The sequence below is a fragment of the Thamnophis sirtalis genome, unplaced genomic scaffold, assembly GCF_051295495.1.
Source record: "Thamnophis sirtalis isolate CommonGarterSnake01/CBP01778 unplaced genomic scaffold, rThaSir2_p1.2 scaffold_8, whole genome shotgun sequence".
NCBI classification, from domain to species: Eukaryota; Metazoa; Chordata; class Lepidosauria; order Squamata; family Natricidae; genus Thamnophis; species Thamnophis sirtalis.
This window is the reverse complement of record NW_028261388.1, coordinates 20,079,395-20,098,606: the sequence shown is the minus strand read 5'-3', so window position 1 is coordinate 20,098,606 and position 19,212 is coordinate 20,079,395. Positions and strand designations below refer to the sequence as shown.

The 19,212-nt window shown below is 34.5% G+C and overlaps 1 protein-coding gene across 2 annotated transcripts in view; it reads left to right on the top strand.

Annotated features, from left to right (window-relative positions):
• Nucleotides 1-18,934, top strand: part of PSPC1 (paraspeckle component 1) — a 53,098-nt gene extending 34,164 nt beyond the window's left edge. Inside the window, exons 9-11 of one of the 2 annotated variants that reach the window (XR_001312965.2) lie at nucleotides 16,454-16,529; nucleotides 17,568-17,694; nucleotides 18,733-18,934. The gene's annotated coding sequence lies outside the window, so the exon portion shown is untranslated. Of the gene's footprint in view, nucleotides 1-16,453; nucleotides 16,530-17,562; nucleotides 17,695-18,732 lie in introns of both variants that reach the window. The other variant, XR_001312964.2, reaches the window with a different exon arrangement.
• Nucleotides 18,935-19,212: the final 278 nt, after the last annotated feature.

Below are 19,212 nucleotides of genomic sequence, written 5' to 3'. Positions count from 1 at the left end.
GTCCTTGTTAAGTGTTAAACATGACACTACTTGGTTACTATTTACAACTTCCTAACGGCTTCCCCACTTTCCTGCATATTTTTAAATCTTTTTTTATAACATTCTAACATTAAAGTTTAAGTTTATTTTATTGTCATTGCACCTCATACAACGAAATTAAATTTGCACCATGAATAGGGATAATGTGATATTACTGCGGAACTGGAACTTAAGCTAGTAAAAATCCCAATGACAGAATGGGTTATGTACAAGAGTTTAGATTATTGAAAAGATAAATGAAACTGGTGTTTAATTTACTGGATGATTTCTGCTAGTTTTATTGAATTCTTCTGCACACAACACCTTTAAAGGAAACATGTTTTCCAAGAATGCATGGAAATTACTCATTCCCAGGAAAATATTTAGTTGCTTTAAGGGTTTGCAGTATTAATACTTTTGAGAAGCACCAGTTTTTATAATTGTTTTCATGCATCTATTATCTTTAAAATGAAATGTATTTAAATTATAACTCATATTGCACCTTAATTTTGTGATGTGCAAAGAATTTTTAAAATGAAACGTTTGTTTAAATACATTGATATACTATTGACTCTTCTGAATGTGTTAATTCACTCTAGACCATTTTCTTTCTCAACTTTTTTAAATTCCAGATTTCTAAAACATCTGTTAATTTGTCTGTTACCTTGCGTACTAATTTTAATACTGAAATTTGGAATTGATTAGCAAAAACATTTTTAAAATAAACACTGTCAACAGAAACTTAACTTCTTTTTAAGCCTCAGTCATGCATATTCATTTTAGATTTTAATTGGATTATCAGTGTATTTTTTCATATAACAATAAACCAACATTTCTTTGGGGAATGGTTTGTTAAACCAGAAAAAAATGAAACAAGTAATCTGACTTTTTTTAGCCAATTCCAGATTTATTTTGTCGTGAAGTCTTAATATCACTTTATAGTGCTTTGTTAAAACCACACTTGAAATATTGCATCCAGTTTTGGTCGCGAGTGTATAAAAAGATGTCGAGACTCTAGAGAGAGTTCAGAGAAAAACAACAAAGATGATTAGGGGACTGGAGGCCAAAATGTGGTTGGGTAGGTCCAGTCTAAAGAAAAAAAAGGACTAGGGATGACATGCTAGCAGTGTTCCAATATTTGAGGTGCTGCTAGAAGGAAGAGGGGGAGAACCAAACCACCTGAAAGCAGGACAAGAAGCCATGGATGGAAACTAATCAAGGAGAGAAGCAACCTAGAACAAGATAAATTTTTTGACAGTGCCAATTAATTAGTGGAACGACTTGCCTCCAGAAGTTGTGGCTCCAACACTTTCGGTCAGCCGGAAGAACAGAGGGAGCCCGGTTGCGCCCACTGGCGCTGAATCACATTGATAAACATGTCCGGCGCCGGAACTAGTTCCTGTGCCAGGGTGGTCTCATCAAAAAGCCCTTCCTTCGGATCTTGAGATACAGAGGGGCTAGTGGACCCTTGGGTAGTGATACCCAATTGGGTAGAAGCTTTAGCCTTATGCAATATTGACTTGAATATGGAAGGGCAGAATAAGCCAGTAAAGGCAGGTTTTTCAGGAGGAGGATTCTCATCCTCTGAAAATTCCTGTTCCTCTGCATTGTTGTCCTCCAGGACAGATTTCTCTGTGGCGATAGAGGTACCTGGAGAAGGAGGACCTTGTACCTGATCCCCTTGGACAGGTTTCTGAGTAGTTTTTAAGAAGAGAGTGGACAAACATTTGTCTGAAATGGTATAGAGTTTCCTGCTTGAGCAGGGGGATTAGAAGACCTCCAAGGTCCCTTCCAACTCTGTTGTACTTTTATTTCTTTGCAAAGTAATATATTCTTTTTAATTCCAGGAATAAATGTAGGCTATATTCTAATGGAATTGACACATTCACATCATGATTTTTGACTGTTGTGCTTTAGCTTCAGTGAAAGTTCCTTCTTTCTGCTACCATCATTATGCTATGATACCACAGAATCACTTGTTTTTGGAATGGGTTCTATTGAATGAAACATGATTTACTTTTCAGTCAAGCAAATTGTCAGTATTTATTATACTTATTTTTTAGATGTATTTATCATGTAATATTTTTTTATTTTACAACGGTTTATAAAACCAGTACTTACATAAGTTCAGTTCTTTTATAATAAACTGATCTTTCCGAGCTTGGCATTGTCCACATGTGTTAGATTAAAATTCTCATAACTCCAATCAGAAATTAAATTGTTTAAATATCAGAATTTGACTGCAGGTAGGCATTCATAATATGATTTCTGATTCTGGTATAATGATTGATTTAATTATTAGTTTACATATTTTTCAGTGTGATTCTGGCAATGATACGGATTAAATATAATCGAGAAAAATGAGCATATGCATATCTATATGGTATGAAAATGCTCATGTTGGTACAAAACATCCATAGCCACCTATTAGAAAAATTCATAAAATGTAAGAGAGACAAAAACAAAAACTTGAGTTCATTAATAAGTGCTTTATGGAAAGCATGTCCAAAAATATTCCCAAGCATAGGTGGACGCTGGATGATGCAATAAGAAATTGGAACATTTAAAAACTATAATTAATATTTGAATATCTCTGACTTGAGTCTTATTTTTTGGCTTGGATAATTCATGTTATCAATGTAATCACAACAGTTTTATAGAATACCGTATGAACTGATATTTTTAAAAACTGAAGAGTATTTTTTTTTACTATCTGAAGTTTAAAATATGCTATCGTATTCATAAAAAAACTTGGAAGATTTTTTTGTCAGAAAGAGGTTGCTCAAATTTAAATTTTTTAAAATCAAATATCTAGGGTACAGATCCAGTATTCATGAAAAGTAAAATCATATGTATCTGTGTGTGTGTGTATGTATTACATTGGACTACAGGTAGTCCTCAACTTGCAGCAGATCATTTAGTGAACATTTAAATTTAAAATGGCCCTGAAAAAAGTGATTCATTGTTTTTCATTCTTTCGATCTTTGCAGCATCTCCTCGCTCCTCCAAATTCCTCCAAATTCAGACACTTGGCAACTGATTCGTATTTATGACGGTTGCAGTGTCCTGTGGTCATGTGATCAGTTTTCGTGACCTTCTGACAAGCGAAGTCAATGGAGAAGCCCCAACTACTACTTAACTACTATGTTACTAACTTAACAACTGCAGTGATTCACTGAACTGTGGCAGGAAAAGTTGTAAAATGGGCTAAACCCATTTAACAACTATCCTGCTTAGCAACAAATGTTGGGCTCAACTGTGGTTGTAGGTTGAGGACTACCTGTAATTTGGCGCTTGATTTCTAGAGATATGACATCTCTAATAAATAAATATAGTTTTTTCTTCCTAGTGTTTTCCCCAAGTACAGGGTCTCTTCTTTCCCACTCCATCAAGTGAGTATTCAACTATTGATTGCAGCAGGAATTGACTGACTGGTTTGTCACCCAAGTCTGACATTGTGAGCTGAACGAGTGATTGGCCCAAAGTCACCCAGCCGGCTTTCATGCCTAAGGCAAGACTAGAAGAACTAGATTATTCTTAATCAAACTCTTGAATATAAGCTTTATGTTTGTTTGAAAATGAACTTTTTTCAATGTTGGCTAATAAAGTAAACCTGATCATGATGGCATTATTACCATTATCACCAGTGTCAGTATTTCTACTATTTTCTCATGTGTTTGAACAGAAATTTAAAATACTTTTACTGAAATATTATTATTCTACTCTTCAGTAGAAGTAAAAATTCATAGGGAACAACGATTTTAGCAATCCATTTCTACAAGAAGAAAAAAACTGTAGAACAACATTTTGTGTAGTAATTTTCATAGGAAAAAGAACTATGAACTGAATGAAATCATTTAAGTTATATATCATTAAAATCAAATTATTTTTGATGTGGAAATGAGGTGTAGTTTGAAAAAAGGAAATGCATAGGAAATCTTTTACTGCTAAGTAAACTGACTAAAGACTTGAATTGATTTGAATGCACTTCTTGCCATCAAAATAAATTCTGGTTTTCATCTTGGGTGAAGATGTTTTAACTTATCTGCATTTTTTCGGAGAGGGTGGACAGTTTATAAAACAACGGTGCTCTCAGATATTAAAACCAAACATTGTTTTCCCTTTCTATGATGAATAGCTTTTAAACTAGCTATAGTTAAACTTAAAACAAGGAACTGTGGTGAAAGTGGGCAATGGAAATCTATTTTTGAATATTTAAATTTACGCTTTGGAAAGTGTATATGTAATTTTACGTGATTTCTTAAAACATGGATGTCTCAGACAGCTTCTTTCTATATACATCTGTTACAAAATGTAACTATAGAATGTTTTATTTACTGTACATTATCCTATAAACTATATACAAAAATATGGAAGCAGCAATGATTGCTTTATGGAGGTGCATTGGTTAGAATGCAGTACTGCAGGCTCAACTCTGCCCATAGCCTGCAGCTCAATCCTGATCGGTTCATGTTGACCCAGTCTTCCATCCTGAGATCGGTAAAATGAGGACCAGATTATTGGGGGCAATATGTTGACATTTATAAACCACTCAGAGTGCTGCAAAGCACTACGAAGCGGTATATAAGTCTACTATCGCAGATGGCCCTCGCTTACCAATTACAGTTGAGATCAGCAACTCTTGTCACTAAGCATGCAGTTGTAAAATTAGTAGTTACATGACCATGACTGACTTTAAAATCTCAGTTCTGACTGCATTTGTTAAGTGAATCATGGTGGGTTGCTGAGCATGGTATCACGTGGCTGAAAATTGTGACTTCCCACTGGTTAGAATCCAGCTGTGAGGGTGACAAATGGTGATCAGGTGACACCATTGGAACAATGCAAACTCTTATACAGGTGTATCAATTGGCAAACATATAATTGTGTGATTTTACAAGGACCCTGCAAAGGCTGCAACTTTTGAGTACCATCCATAAGTCTTTCACCACTATAGTATTTTTTATCAGATCATGTGGTTGGTAAGTGAGGACTAGTTGCATATATTGATCTGCATTGTTCCATTTAGCTCTTCAGCAGGTCCTCATAATGAGTCTCTAGAGCAGTGATGGGCAACCTTTTTGGCGTGGTATGTCAAAAATCGGCAAAAAATCGAGCATAACTCGCGTTGTGTGTCACTTCGACAAAAACATAATTTTGCGCAATTTATAGTTTAAACTACAAAAATGTATAATTGCAATATATAATTGTATTTAATAAACCAAAAACAAATTATTTAACATACCTGCTTAGTAACTTCTTTGTTCATCAGTCGATTTTGTATGTTGCCCTTGATATTATTGAACTTGTTTGGGGTGCCGTGAACCAGGGCTGTGGAGTCGGCTGCTTCCAGCTCCATGTCCTCATCAACATGCCGCTCCAGCCCGCCCCTGCTATGAATATTCCTAGTGACGCGAGGGCTGCTAATGGCGCTCACAGTTCCCGTAGGCACTCCGCTATTCCCTGCTGTGGTGCGGTCGTAACCGACAGGAGTAGACACTCTGTGCCGGCCTGACTGGAGAGAGGCGAGCACTGTTCTAATCACTGTTCCCGCGCTCCTCTCCTGCGGGTCCTCCCTCGCCGCGCTGATGACGTGTGTGCACACGGCACGCACGCCTTACCAGCAGCCCCTGCGCTCAGAAAGGGGCGGCGGCGATACAGTAAGTGAGTGTGGGCGGGGGAGATCACACGTCCTGCCCCCCCCCCCCCCGTTCCTCCAGCACAGATTCTTTCATCCTCGCCAGCCGTGCAGGAGCCGAGGATGAATCACATGAAATCCTGTGCGTGTCACCCCAAATGGCTACGCGTGTCAGCACTGACACGCGTGTCATAGGTTCGCCATCACTGCTCTAGAGGTAGCACGGTGATAAATCGTATAGAACATATTTTAAACTATTTTTTTAAAATTAACCTTTGTCATGCAGAAACATGTAAACTAGATTTTAAAAACATTGAGTAATTTCAGTTGCTTTTGCAAGATTTTGAAATTAGGTAGGTGAAAATGTCTAGTTTCAGCAAAATTGGTGATTCAGAAAAGCAAAGCTTAATGGCAAATTTATGTGTTTATTAGATTTTTATCCCATCTTTTTTACAATATAAGAAACTCAAAGTGGGAAAAAATACTCTTTCCATCTCCTCTCTTTCCCCATAACAACAGCCCTGTGAGATGGATCAGGCTGAGAGAGAGTCAAAAGTCACATAGCCAGCTTTCATGCCTAAGGCAGGACTAGAACTCAAAGTCTTCTGGTTTCTAGGCCAGCATTTTAGCCACTATACCAAATTGGATTTATGTTTTCCATATAGATATCACAAGGTTAATTTTCAGCATCACTACCTAGAAGCGGGAATGAGTCCCTGTGGAAATTCAGGAGAGCTGTGGTAAAGCAGACCATATAATAATTAAGTTAAGTGGCCAGTTCTCTGATTCTGCATAAGGTAGCTTTCTGAAAAACTTTCAGTAAGTTACATTGGAAATACTGCTTCTGTGAACGCATAGGGCCTGGACTATTGCATTTATACCATGCTGAATATAAAGAATATGGTACTGAAATAGATCTGAAGTTACACAAAGTCTTATTTCAGTTTATTCAGTCATTTTTGTTTTAAATTTTATATTATGCCTGTTTATGATCTAAATAAGTTGTGAGATGTCGGCATCTGATGAAGCAGCAGGATGTCTGTTTAAGTTACAGTTGGTGAGAGAAATTTAGAGTGATCTGTATTCCTGAAGTACTGTGATATTCAGCGTGATCTGAGCTTCATCTGATTCCTGTTAAAAGGTAAAAAGATTCTGATCAAACTCCTGAAGTATATTCTACAGAAGCCTTAATTAATTCATTAATTAAATGAATTGAGTCAGTATTAATTTCTTTATTGGAAAATTTATGAAATTTTAAGATACTTTCAAGTACTAATTTGAGTCAGGGCTGATATCGAGGGCCCGTCCCCATAAAAAATACGTCGGTGGTCTGATGCTGTTCATAATACAGTATTGTGAAACTAAACCATGTTATGATTGAAGGGAATCTCTGCTCATCTCAGAGAAGTTTTTTTTTTCATAAAGTATTAACAGAACCATTACCAAAAGCTCTGGCCTCCCACCAATCCATCATCAATCTGATAGTCTGTAATTGAAGGGTATGTCCAATTATTGTTTTAGTTCCCAACTAAATACCCACCAAATATCACTTGGTAATGGCAAATATTTACTGGCCACTCATGTCATTGGTCAGAAGTTCAACACGAGATAATGACTGAGTAAGAGTGAAGTGTATGGACATTGCTAGTCAGGAAGTACAGGAAGTCATGCACCTCACATTTATCAAAATCTACCTGTATGAGTCAGCAGGCTATTGGAATGTATTCTTTGAGCAGATGAGAATAAAGTGAAAAAAATGCCTTGAAAGAGAGTATTTGGGGACAAGATTGTGTTCCGACAACAGAACAATATGTCTACTGAAAAGTGATTTAAATATTAAGGTGTTTCTCAACCTCAGAAACCACCTTACAATAATAAAGGGAATATGAAGTTTGGATTGTACAACAGAATCTACAAGAGATTGTCAGACCACACAAATCTATGATAGAATGGCTAAGTAGAGTAAGTTTCACATTTTTAAATGGCTAAGCCAAATTTCTGTCCTTAACTCAAAGGAAATACTACGATATGAACAAGTTATGTAGGACCATCTAGAAATAACAGTGAGTTGAACAACAGAAGTATTAGCTAAAAGAGTTATGATTTAATATAGCTAAAGCTATAGCTTATATATTTCCAACAAAAGTCATTAAATTTTGGCTTGTAATGATATGACACAGTACCCTGTTTTCTATGTTGTTGTTTAGCCAGATGTATTAAGGGGTTTGAAATGAGACTAATATATTGTAGACCGTGGTATTGCAAAATCATAATTTATTTTACCACTATATACTCACGTTTTGAAAGGCTGAAAACTGCACCTTAGAGCATTAGATGACTAAAAGAGTTTCCGGCAGGCCTGGGGCTGTTGACCTCTGGATTGGGTGCATGTTATGTCTTTTTAAATTTGTCATGTTTTATCTGTTTTTAATTTCTCTTAATTTCTGTTTCTGTAAGCCGCCCGGAGTCCTCCGGGATTGGGCGGCCTATAAATTTAATAAACAGTTAAACAGTTCAGCATTTTGATATATTTAAAAAACAGAGAATCAAATATATTGACCCGGAAGCTATTGAATATATATTGTGAACATAGTTGACAATTCAAGCGATATCTCATAAGGAAATAATAAATATTATGCATATGTAAGCATGCATAGTTCAAAAGATGATAAAATATGAAGAATCATTTTACTGTGATTATAGGTTTAAGGAAATCTATTATATTTGCTATTTTAGCCAAAATAATAGTTTACCATATCCATTGGAAAGGTTGTTTAATGTTTAGCCAAGAATGCTTCACAGGGGATACAGCTCAGTGTAATAACTTAGATTTCCCTGTCATACTAGCCTATTAGATATTTTAATGTATCATTTGTATTCTAACTGGTGTCTCAAACATGCTCTCTGACATTCCTTTCTTTGCATATTAAGTGAAAAGCTCAAATTATAATATTTTTATACTATTATCCTATGTTCAAATACTTATGAATTAAACCATAAATTTATTCTTATTAGATATTCTTTTAACAGAGGACTATAGAGTGTAAGAGTACAGTATGAAAAAAACTAATCCATAACTTTCTGCAATGGCAAACAGCCTCTCCTTCCCCTGACATTCTTGCACGTGTTTGGTGTGGCTTAAGAAGTTAAAGATCCAGAAAGACTTTTAAACCTGCTGTCTCTCTTTTGGAAGTGGAATTAGGCTTGCCCCCGTTTCTGCTGAAATTAAAGGTAAGAGTCCATGGATATAAAAAGACTTCCAATATTTCTACTGCTTGGAAAATTCTTTAAATGTCGATAGGAAGATTTAAAGTTTGCATTTTGTTTCCCTGTCAGACAATTTTTTTTCTACAATTATCCTGTCTATAAATCATTAAGTATTGTTGGATTTACCTATCTGTTTTTGTAGGACTGAGACACGATTTCTTTGCACTGTTCCAATTAAACTCTTTCAATAATAACATAAATTCATTTTTAAATTAATTTTCATCTCAGTTGGAAAACTGCACTGCACCTATATTATATACGAGCATTTTAAGGGAGTATGAATATTAAGTTCCCTTAACCCTGTGTGTCATTTGATTCTTTCCTTTGTTACAGGTCTATAAGTAGAATTAAAATATATTGAAGATGTGAGTTCATGTCAGAATTTATACTCAGGTCTTTCAAACGTTCATTGAAATGCAAAAATCATGTGTTTGTTTAAATTCGTTTTCTAAATCAGGTATTTTACTGATAAGTGATTCCAGCGGCACCATTTGAGGGAGTTTCTTCCAAAGTTTGCAGTTTACTTTCAACATGCAATTTATCAACATTCAGGAAAAAAATACATTTAATTTTTTTTTTCAAATTTTAACATGAAAAATGCATATGGTACATAATACATATTGTAAATGAATAGCATTGTTATTTCATTTAAAAATCCAATAACTATAAACACGTGATATATCAGAAAATTTTATTATTTTCCTATTAAATTGAGACAAGAATTGGTAGATTACTATTTGTGTAATGCTGTCTTCTGATATTTTCATTTCCCAAAGCAACTCATTTTGAGTGTCATTAAGGAACAGTAGGAAATAGAGTGGGCTGGTGGTTCTTGCAGGAGATAGACTTAGTGAAATGTTTAGGGGCAGAAATTTATTTCCCATCAGGCATTTTTGAAAGCATCCAGAAAGAGTCCTAAATGTCTTCACAAATAGTCCTCGACCTACAACAGTTAGTGACTGACTAAAGTCACAACAGCACTTGAAAATAGTGACTTATGACCTTTTTTCACATTTATTACCGTTGCAGTAGTTCCCCCCCCCCGCCCACATGGTCACATGATCAAAATTCAGATGCTTGGTAACTGACTCATATTTATGACAGTTGCAATGAACAAGAGTAATGTGATCACCTTTTGCGACCTTTTGACAAGCAAAGTCAACAGGGAAACCGGATTCATTTAACCGTGTTATCAATTTAACAACTGCAGTGAGTCACTTAACAAACTGTGGCAAGAAAGATCGTAAAATGGGCAAAATTAACTGAACAATTGACTCACTTAACATAAAAAATTTGGGTTCAATAGTGGTTGTAAGTTGAGGACTACCTGTACTTTCTGAACATGTAGGTTGGACTCACAAATTCTTGTTTTTATAGGATTAACAATATAATTCAAGTTTCTTAAGTCATATTTTTATTTTATTAAGTTGTAGATAGGTTTTTCAGATCTCTGCTTTTGTGTTGATACACGTTTTAAGCAAAGCATTTGGTTAAATGGTTCTTTATTTTTTTAATATATCTTTATGTTATGTAAACAGGTGAGAATCTGAAAGCAATGTTGTTTTTAATTATATATACGTTGAAAATAATAAATTATTTTCTAATTTACAAATGTATTTACATTAACCTTTAATTATAAATAATATTGATATCTATGTACATGCTACCTAATTCAAAGAAATCACAGGAAAAAAATAAACCATTGAAATAGAAATGTTCTTGAGAGTAAAACAGCATTTCTTTGTTTAGCCCCAGTAGTGACTAAATTGAATCTGTTATCTGTAAATACAGCCTTCCTGTGACTCTGCATACAGTACTTGTTATAATGGCATTCCTAATCCAGACACTCATGATCCAGATATCTCAAGTAATTTATAATTTCACTGGATAATAACATTGCATTAGATGTTTTTCCTCACCTGATTTACACTTTGCAGTTGCTATTTTGTGGAACAAGGAATTTTAGTGTAAAGGGCACATATATAAAAATATAACTATATTTATCCGCTAATGCACAATTTTTTTTTTCGTGTTGTAAAATGTTATTTCTGAAATGCTGTTTTGTAAAATGTTATTTCATGGCCTATGTTATTTCTGAAACAGTTTTGACTAGCTACTCATACATTTTTACTGATGTTTTGAATATTTGAAATTGCACTATGTTCTTCTTTACTTATAGAATACAAATTATATTGAGATGAATTCATGTGTTTCCTTTGACAATTAGGATAACTTCCAAAATAAAAGCCAACTTCTAGTTGCAAAATACTGGCCCGGCATATGTTCTGTTACCATGAGTTGAAATTATCTGCCGTTACTGTGTTATAAAGCAAGAGAAGGGATATAATATTGACTCATGAACCATACTTGCTTTTCTTGCTTTTGGTTAAGCATTCCAAAAGCTGCTTCTGTATTTGGCACTTGAATATCTGTTGTAAGTTGATTACACATATGCAAATATGAATGAGTGCTTTTACTCATTATTGATAATTTAGTTTTTAAAAGCACATGCAGGAAACTTTAGTCATTTTTCTTTGAGCCACACAGTATTTTTTCTTCACTTAATTGAAGTGGGAGTATACAAGTGTTCCTTTACATGTGAAAAATTATGTATGTGTATTTCCAGTTTATAAAATACTTCTTTCGAGTACACAACAGTAAAAATGGTTTTTTGTTTTTGTTTTTGTTGTGCTGTTATATAGTATTAGATAATTTTATGTACATTTTAAAATAATCAGGTGAGATTCGAAACTGACGATATTGAATATATTGGTACAGGAAAAAACTTTTCTGACATTGTAAAAAAGGGCAATCTGTTTAGGGAATAATAGCTTTGTTTAGGGATTCAGAGATTTAAGTCTCTTACATAACAGCATATTTTCCCAGAATATTTGAGCAATGTTTCCTTAAGGTAAAACTTAATACCACTGGTTTGCAAACACCTCCTTTAGTGCTAAACCCCCCTCTTATTTTTAATATTAAAAGTTTATCTTAGTTTTGAAGAAAATTATAAGAAAGTGCTACAGGCAGCAAGATAGTTAAGTGAGTTTTGCCCCATTTTATGACATTTTTTTGCCACCATTGTTTAACAAATAATTGCAGTTGATAAATGAATCCTGCAGTCATTAAGTGAATCTGATTTTGCCCATTGGCCGCTTTTCAGAAACTGGCTGGGAAAGTTACAAATGATGATCACATGATCCTGAGACAGTGCAATTGGCAAACACCCAGATTTAAACCCGTGACCATGGGGATGTTGCAGTGATTGTGTGAAGACTGGTCATATGTCACTGTTTTCAGTGTCATTGTATCTTTGAACAATCGTTAAACTAATGATTGTAAGAAGACTACCTGTATATACCCATTTTCCAGATTTACTTTTTTAAATCTTAATTTTGAGGAAAATTGTTAAAAAGTGGTATATTCCCATTTTCCAGATTCTTCCCCGCTCCCCCAAGAATGCCTATTTCATATGAATGGCTGCAGTTCACTGCTTTCTTTGTAAAACAGAAATGAAATGAAACTGAATTGGTAGAAAATACCTAAATACAATGGCAAGAAAACTCCTGTGAGTTTCTTTTTGGTACCTTGGTGACCAGGTCATAACTGCTGGGATAAGCACTCTAAGTATTTACTCAAAATAGAGGATTAGAGGGTCACAGATAAAGCCACGGCATTAGATAGTTAGCTATAAGCAGTGTAAATAAAACACATCTTTTACAAATATACAATTCAGCAAGTTTTTAGCATATGGAAGGTTGCACTATAACATACCCTCAAACTTAGCCATTACACATATCGAATAGTTCTGTTTTCATCTAAAGCATTTCAGAAAGAATAACAAGAGAATTTCAGATGTTCTTGCCATACTCTGTTTATTAAGTGCATATTAAGACTTCCTGTAACTGAGCAGATTTTTCATTTCACAGAAACTTAAAGATTATAATGGGCCATTTAGGCCATCCCTTGCTCGGTGAAGGAATCCACATGAAAGCATCTCCCATTTAGGCATACAGTTAACTTTTCTCGTTCCCCAATCTATAGGTTTGCCTTTGTTCCTCATGATTCGCTGTTCATATCTGGAATCAGGTTGCTTCTTTCTAGATAGCATAGTGTTTTCTTACTTGCTTCCTTAGCTTACCTGTTGCTTCTGGCAACAATACACAACTAGACTTTGTCCAGATGGATGCCTGCATTGTGAAATGTCAAGGTACCAAGGTGTACCAATACAGAGATATTTTGTTTTACTTTATCTTTTTTAAAATTTTGAAATATATATATATATTTGAAGGAAGCTTAAAAGGGTTCAGTAGAGGAGGAAAAAATCGTAGGAAATCTAAAATGGAATATAGAAACCTTTGGGGGAAAGTAAGAGCAAGTAGTATAAAAACTAGTGTACGGACTAATGTACACTATATTGGTTTGCAAAAAATCAGTGATATTGGTGGAAGCTAATTTAGATATGTTTTATTTCCTCTTGCGTCTCATTTAAATTTTTTGTGCTGCTTCACACTATTTTGCATTTCTGTATCTTGTTGCTAATTCTGAAAAGGAAGTACTGTGGTGGGGATATATGTAGAACTGGAATGGAAATATCTTTAATAAATAGGTAATATTATGCATACTTGTTTACTATTTTCTAAAAAGGAATGAATTTGAATATTTTGCAGAAAGTGAACTATTGACAGAAAGTGAAAATACCTGCTGCAATAAAATTAAAGGAATTGTCATCTACATGTATTCAAAATTTGTGGAAATATGACAAATAATTGTATCCAATCAATTTTGTTCCCTTTCTTCATAAAACAAATGATTTGGTCCAAAGGGGAAATACCATGCAACAGACTATATCTCTCTTTCAGCAAGTCTTTTGACTTAAGTCAAATACGCCATCCTCCTTAAATAAAGTTGAAAAGTGTGGACGGGAAAGGACATAATGGGGATACAGTTGCTTGAAATGCTACAAGTAAAAGGTAACATTTTTAATGGATTGATTGATATAAGAATGCGAAAGGATGCCAGATAGCTTTCCAAATATGAATCCTGAAACGAGGAAGGAAGAGACTCTATATTTAGAATATTGGAGATCACCATCAAATGAAATGATATTGCACCCAACGTTTTTTAAAAGTTGAACATGATAATACACTGAATATACTTTCTGTTGATTACATTATGAAACGTATGCATTATTAGCATATCACACGTAGAGAGCTGGGATTGTTATAGTTGGCTCAGTTTCTCATTTATGATTCAAGAAAGATGTGAACATTTCTCAGCTAGGTCTTCTAACCATAATGCAGTATCAGATCATCAGTGGCATTTATGACATTTCAATAAGAACAAACGGTAAATTATAAATACAATTTAAAAATTGAATATATAAAAAAGCAGAATCTATTCAAAAATGCAGTTCCCTTACTTTAATATTGTATCTGGATTAGCAGTTAAGCACCATACAGATTGCATTGAAGAAACTTTGTTAACTGTAGATTGGTTATTGTCTCGGTTTTCCTCTTTTAATTGAGTTCACCATGTATCTTATTAGTTAGGATTGTTGGAACCCCATTGTATGCAAAATTAAATAACTCAATGTTACTTCCAATCGCTAGTTCCTTATAATTACAATGGGCTGCATTATTTTTAAACTGAAAACAAGATAGAGCAGTATCTGATTACATGACTATTGGTTGTGAAGCAGGGACATATTTGCCTTATTTTGATTTGCTGGATACTCGCCTCAACTGAACAAATCCAACACTTAGATAAATGGTATCTAAGTAAGTTATCGCATTTTTCAGACAGTTTCAATGGTATTGGTGGGATTTCATCCCAGCACCAGATCACAATGGAAAACTTATCCTTCTGTTATATTTGGGAGTTACACAATTGCATATATACATGCCATGCACTCATGAATACATACATACATACAACCCATGTTTATAAAGTTAAGACATTTTGGAGTACAGTTGGGGGGGGGGATACTTTTTAATGCAGTAGCTTATGTGTTGCTCTGAACGAACAGACTCTGAGATTTGTAGTTACCACCCTAATGGTAACTGCACTGAATCCTTAGTATTTTAACCTTGGGCTAATTTATGCTGGAGCCAAAGAGCCTCCTTTCATACTGACACAGATTAAACATTTCTATCTAGTATTGCTGCTGCTTTTAAAGTGGAGCTCTTTCTTTAAACAGCTTTGATTACTTTATTTGTGTTTAAATTGGTATTTGAAAATATTGACATCATAGACTAAAACCAATGTTTCGGGATAAAATCTTAAAAATTGTTTAATGAATAATGGATCTTCGTCCATAATTTTGCCAATTAATATTGTTAAATTAAAATGTTAAACATTTACTATACTTAAAGTAATTTTAAGTTTCATAAAAATAACAAATTTAGTTTTCTATTTAAACTAAATAAATTACAAAATCTGTTTTATTCAGTTTTTTATCTAATAACATTGCTTTAATTGTGAATCTTATTTGCAAGTAAAATTCCTATTTGTACTCTGGACTGGAAATTACAATCCACAAACCGTGTTTGTAAAAGAAGGGAAAGAAGTTTGTATTACATGATCTGGGGCTATATGTATTACTTAAACATTGATTTTGTGATTAGAAAAGCTGGATTCAGTGCTTAATATATGATTGCATTTAAATTAGATAGGTAGTCAATTATTTTACTGAATTCTGCTTTTGCTAGTGTATCTGGGCAGTATCCTGCTTTCTGACCCAATGATCGCTATTCCTTCCCATACATTTTCAAACGTCTCTTTGCAGTGAAATCTTCTAGAAATGGAGAATTAGTTTATTAAATTCTGTAGTCTATATGGCTTTGAACATATAGAGCTTTTTAAAGAGATTCTTGAGTTGAGCTCAGTTCTTGACAACTGCAACGAGGTGCTTTCTTGGCAGCATTACACAACAATTGTTTTAGAAATTCCAGTACCCTGGTTACTCCCACTCCGCTTCCAAGATCAGCATGCTAAGCCAAATTTAATGGAATGTTTTTACTGTTTTTTTCCTAGTCGTTTATTAGTAGAAGAGCAGCACTATTACAATACAAAATACTACTTTTTATCTCTCTTCCAACCTTATATTATCCTATTTTTGAATGTTTTTAATGTAATCCTATTTTTTGAGCAGAACATATCAGTTTTTCTAAATATGTTTGAGGAGAACCTTGTCAGCTTTCAGGTATACACGGGAAGGGTGATGATGGGGAAATTAATGTGTCGAAGAGTATACAGAACATTCCCAAATTATAAGGAAAGTGGTAAGATGATTTGCACTGTTGAAGTCCTAGTATTTAGAAGAAGAAAAATAATTATATTTTTATTTGGGATAGAAATGGGTTTTCAGTTTTACATAAATCTGTATACCCACCTCTCAGAAGGATTTGCAATAGATAATTCTTAGATGAACTTTGAGAAATAAACTGAAGATTACAGTAAAGCATATGTGGTCAATAACGTACAATGAGAATACTTCCTTTAACCAAGTGTAATTAAATATCTTTCTAGGAAGCTGTTAAGATTCTGAAGTATGGCTGAAGATGCAAAATCACCTGGGAAGGATGAATTCTTTATAATATTTCAGGTAACTTTTGTTTTCTCTTTACATCTCTTAATCAATGTTATGTGGAAGCTTCTCAATGCTCAATTTATGCCCAGAAGCATTCATTTTTTCTGTAAGAAGCTGCTATATACTCCTCACTGGTAAGGGTGACCAGCTGAATGACAGAACAAGATCCATAATATATCGGGGTCCAATTGGAAAACATATTTGAAGGGAACAGAGGTATCCAGGGAGCATCATCAGAAAAGTCAAAATGGCCACCAATGGTGCAAATGGTGCTCTCCCTATTTGTTTTGTTTTTTACATGCATTACTCATGTAACCCATAAGGAATAGTTGTACCATTCTTGTTTCCATCATGACTTTTAACCATATCCTGAATATACACCTGTAAGGAAGCCCAGTTATCTTGTAAGGAGATGGACGGCATAGAAATTTAATAAAGGAGTATTTGAGGCAAGAGTTTTAATCTCTTAAAATTATTTTTAAATTTACTGGAATACTGAGAATGTAGGAGCATACTTAGGCTGTCGGTATATTTCTTCAGAGCAGTGAAGCTCCTTTCAATGCAACCTAAACTTCATCTTAATATCGTTTCAAATCTAATAACACCACCCCCATTTGGCCTAGATTTTATTTTAACTTCTTCCTCATCTCAACCAATCATCACTCTGGGAATGTTAAGTCACTTTTTTCATGTTAGATAACCTCGTGCAGTAGATTTAGGAATCTCTGCATACTGATGATGTTCCCTGGAAAGTTTGAGATTAACTCCTCATCAGTTTCATGTAAATGTTGAACAACATGAGGGAGAAGATGAAAGTCTTAATGTAATATTAATGTAATATTAATTGGTGTCCATGTCTAAGTTTTAACAGTACAGAGTAATCAATAGCACCATCTGGACTAAGCCAAATAAAAAGGAATGGAATTATTCTCTTCTCCCCCCCCCCCCAGTCCCCAAGCCAGTCAAACACTCACGAGGCCAAATCTTATCAGCTTTAGGAAGGTTATCATGGTTGAAATATAATAATGACATGTTGAATGTTTTTCAGGACAGTTGCATCATGCAGAATTAAGAAGCAACTATGATCTTGGCGTTGTATTGACAAAAAGGAGGAATCATCTTAACAGTAATCATTAAAGCGACCAGGAATAAAACAAGGACACCATTTTGAAATTTCGAAGTAATTATCTATTCAATTAGGAATAAGGGTTCTATGGCATACAAATGCCAGACATTTTTTTTTCATTAAGAGTGATTTTCTATAACAATGTTTAAAGGGAGAAGTATGGCATTTAAGAAGAAATTTGCTACTCTAAATTCCAGTGTTTTTAAACTGTAAACAGCCATGCTGAATAGGGATGGTGGGAAATGTAGCCAAACCAGGTTGAGGAAGGAATGAATAGTGGAAGAAAACCTGGTTTGATAAAATGCCATATACGAGAACAGCAATTTTATTGTTGTTATATATACTGCTTTTAGTCCCTGCATATTTCCCCCCCCCCCATTGACTGTAAGTTATTTATACAACAGTCTTCCCCTGCCTCTTCTAGTGTGTTTCTTGATAATCTTTTAACTTGAAATCTTGGGTCTTAGAAACAGGGCAGTACTCCATAATTGAATATTTTAAATTACCTAAGAGGTAAAGACTCTGCAATTCCTGAAATCTTCGGGAGCAAAAAAAAAGGGGGGAGTATAAAACTACTGAAAAATTTTAAAAATATGCAGAAAGCTGAGAAAAATTGATTCAGGCCTCCGAGATGGGAGATATCAGATTTTGGTATATTATCTTTAACCACAGGAAAGAGACTAGCCCTAAAGTACATGTTCCAATTATAGCTTCATGTTTATATCTAATCACTTTACGTTTCTGAAAGTTGTAATGTGGGGCTAAACAAATGTCTAGGCTACGGGTGTCAAACTCAGCATCATGTTGCTGTCATGTGATGCTTCATGATGTTTTTCCCCTTTGTGGAGCTAGAGTGGGTGTGGCCTGTGTGTGACTCATCCGGCCCGTGGGCCAGTTGTTGACACCCCTGGTCTAGGCACTGCACACAAAGCATTTCTCAAACCACTACAACTTCTAAATTGAAGTATACATTCACCAGAACAAAATGTACTGAAGATATAATCACATTAGAAGTTATATATAGTTATATTGTCAGGTCAGGAAAACTTCGCGAGTTGACATATATTTTATTTGGATTATTTGTTTTTAAAGGTTGGAGTACAGCTTCAAAACTTCATCCAGCTTTTGCTTGAAGAATCCGTCTTGAAACTTAAAGAGAGCCCCACACTATTTGGTCAAATATATTGCTCCTGTGAAACTGAAGAGGAAACCTATATCTGCATAAGAATAGTGCTAGAATTGAGTATTTGTGATAACTAAGTAAATTTTCAGTCATTAAACGATTCCAAAATTAGTTTATGCTTGCTCCTTCATTTTCATTTTTTATTTTGTGTGTTAGCATTAAAATAGTGATTTCTATATTACAGTTCATATTTTACAAATCCCATTATAGGAGTAGCCTTGGAAAAATGTAATTACTGTTTCCATTTTAGTCACAAGTTACTGCCTTGTGTCCCTAGCTCCCAAAATTGCTGTATCCAGCAAAGTGTCAGCCTTAAAGGAATAGGTTTGTGCTAGTGCAAGGATCTCTATAGAATAGAGTCCTTGGTGCTGAGCTTGGTTGTTTTGCTT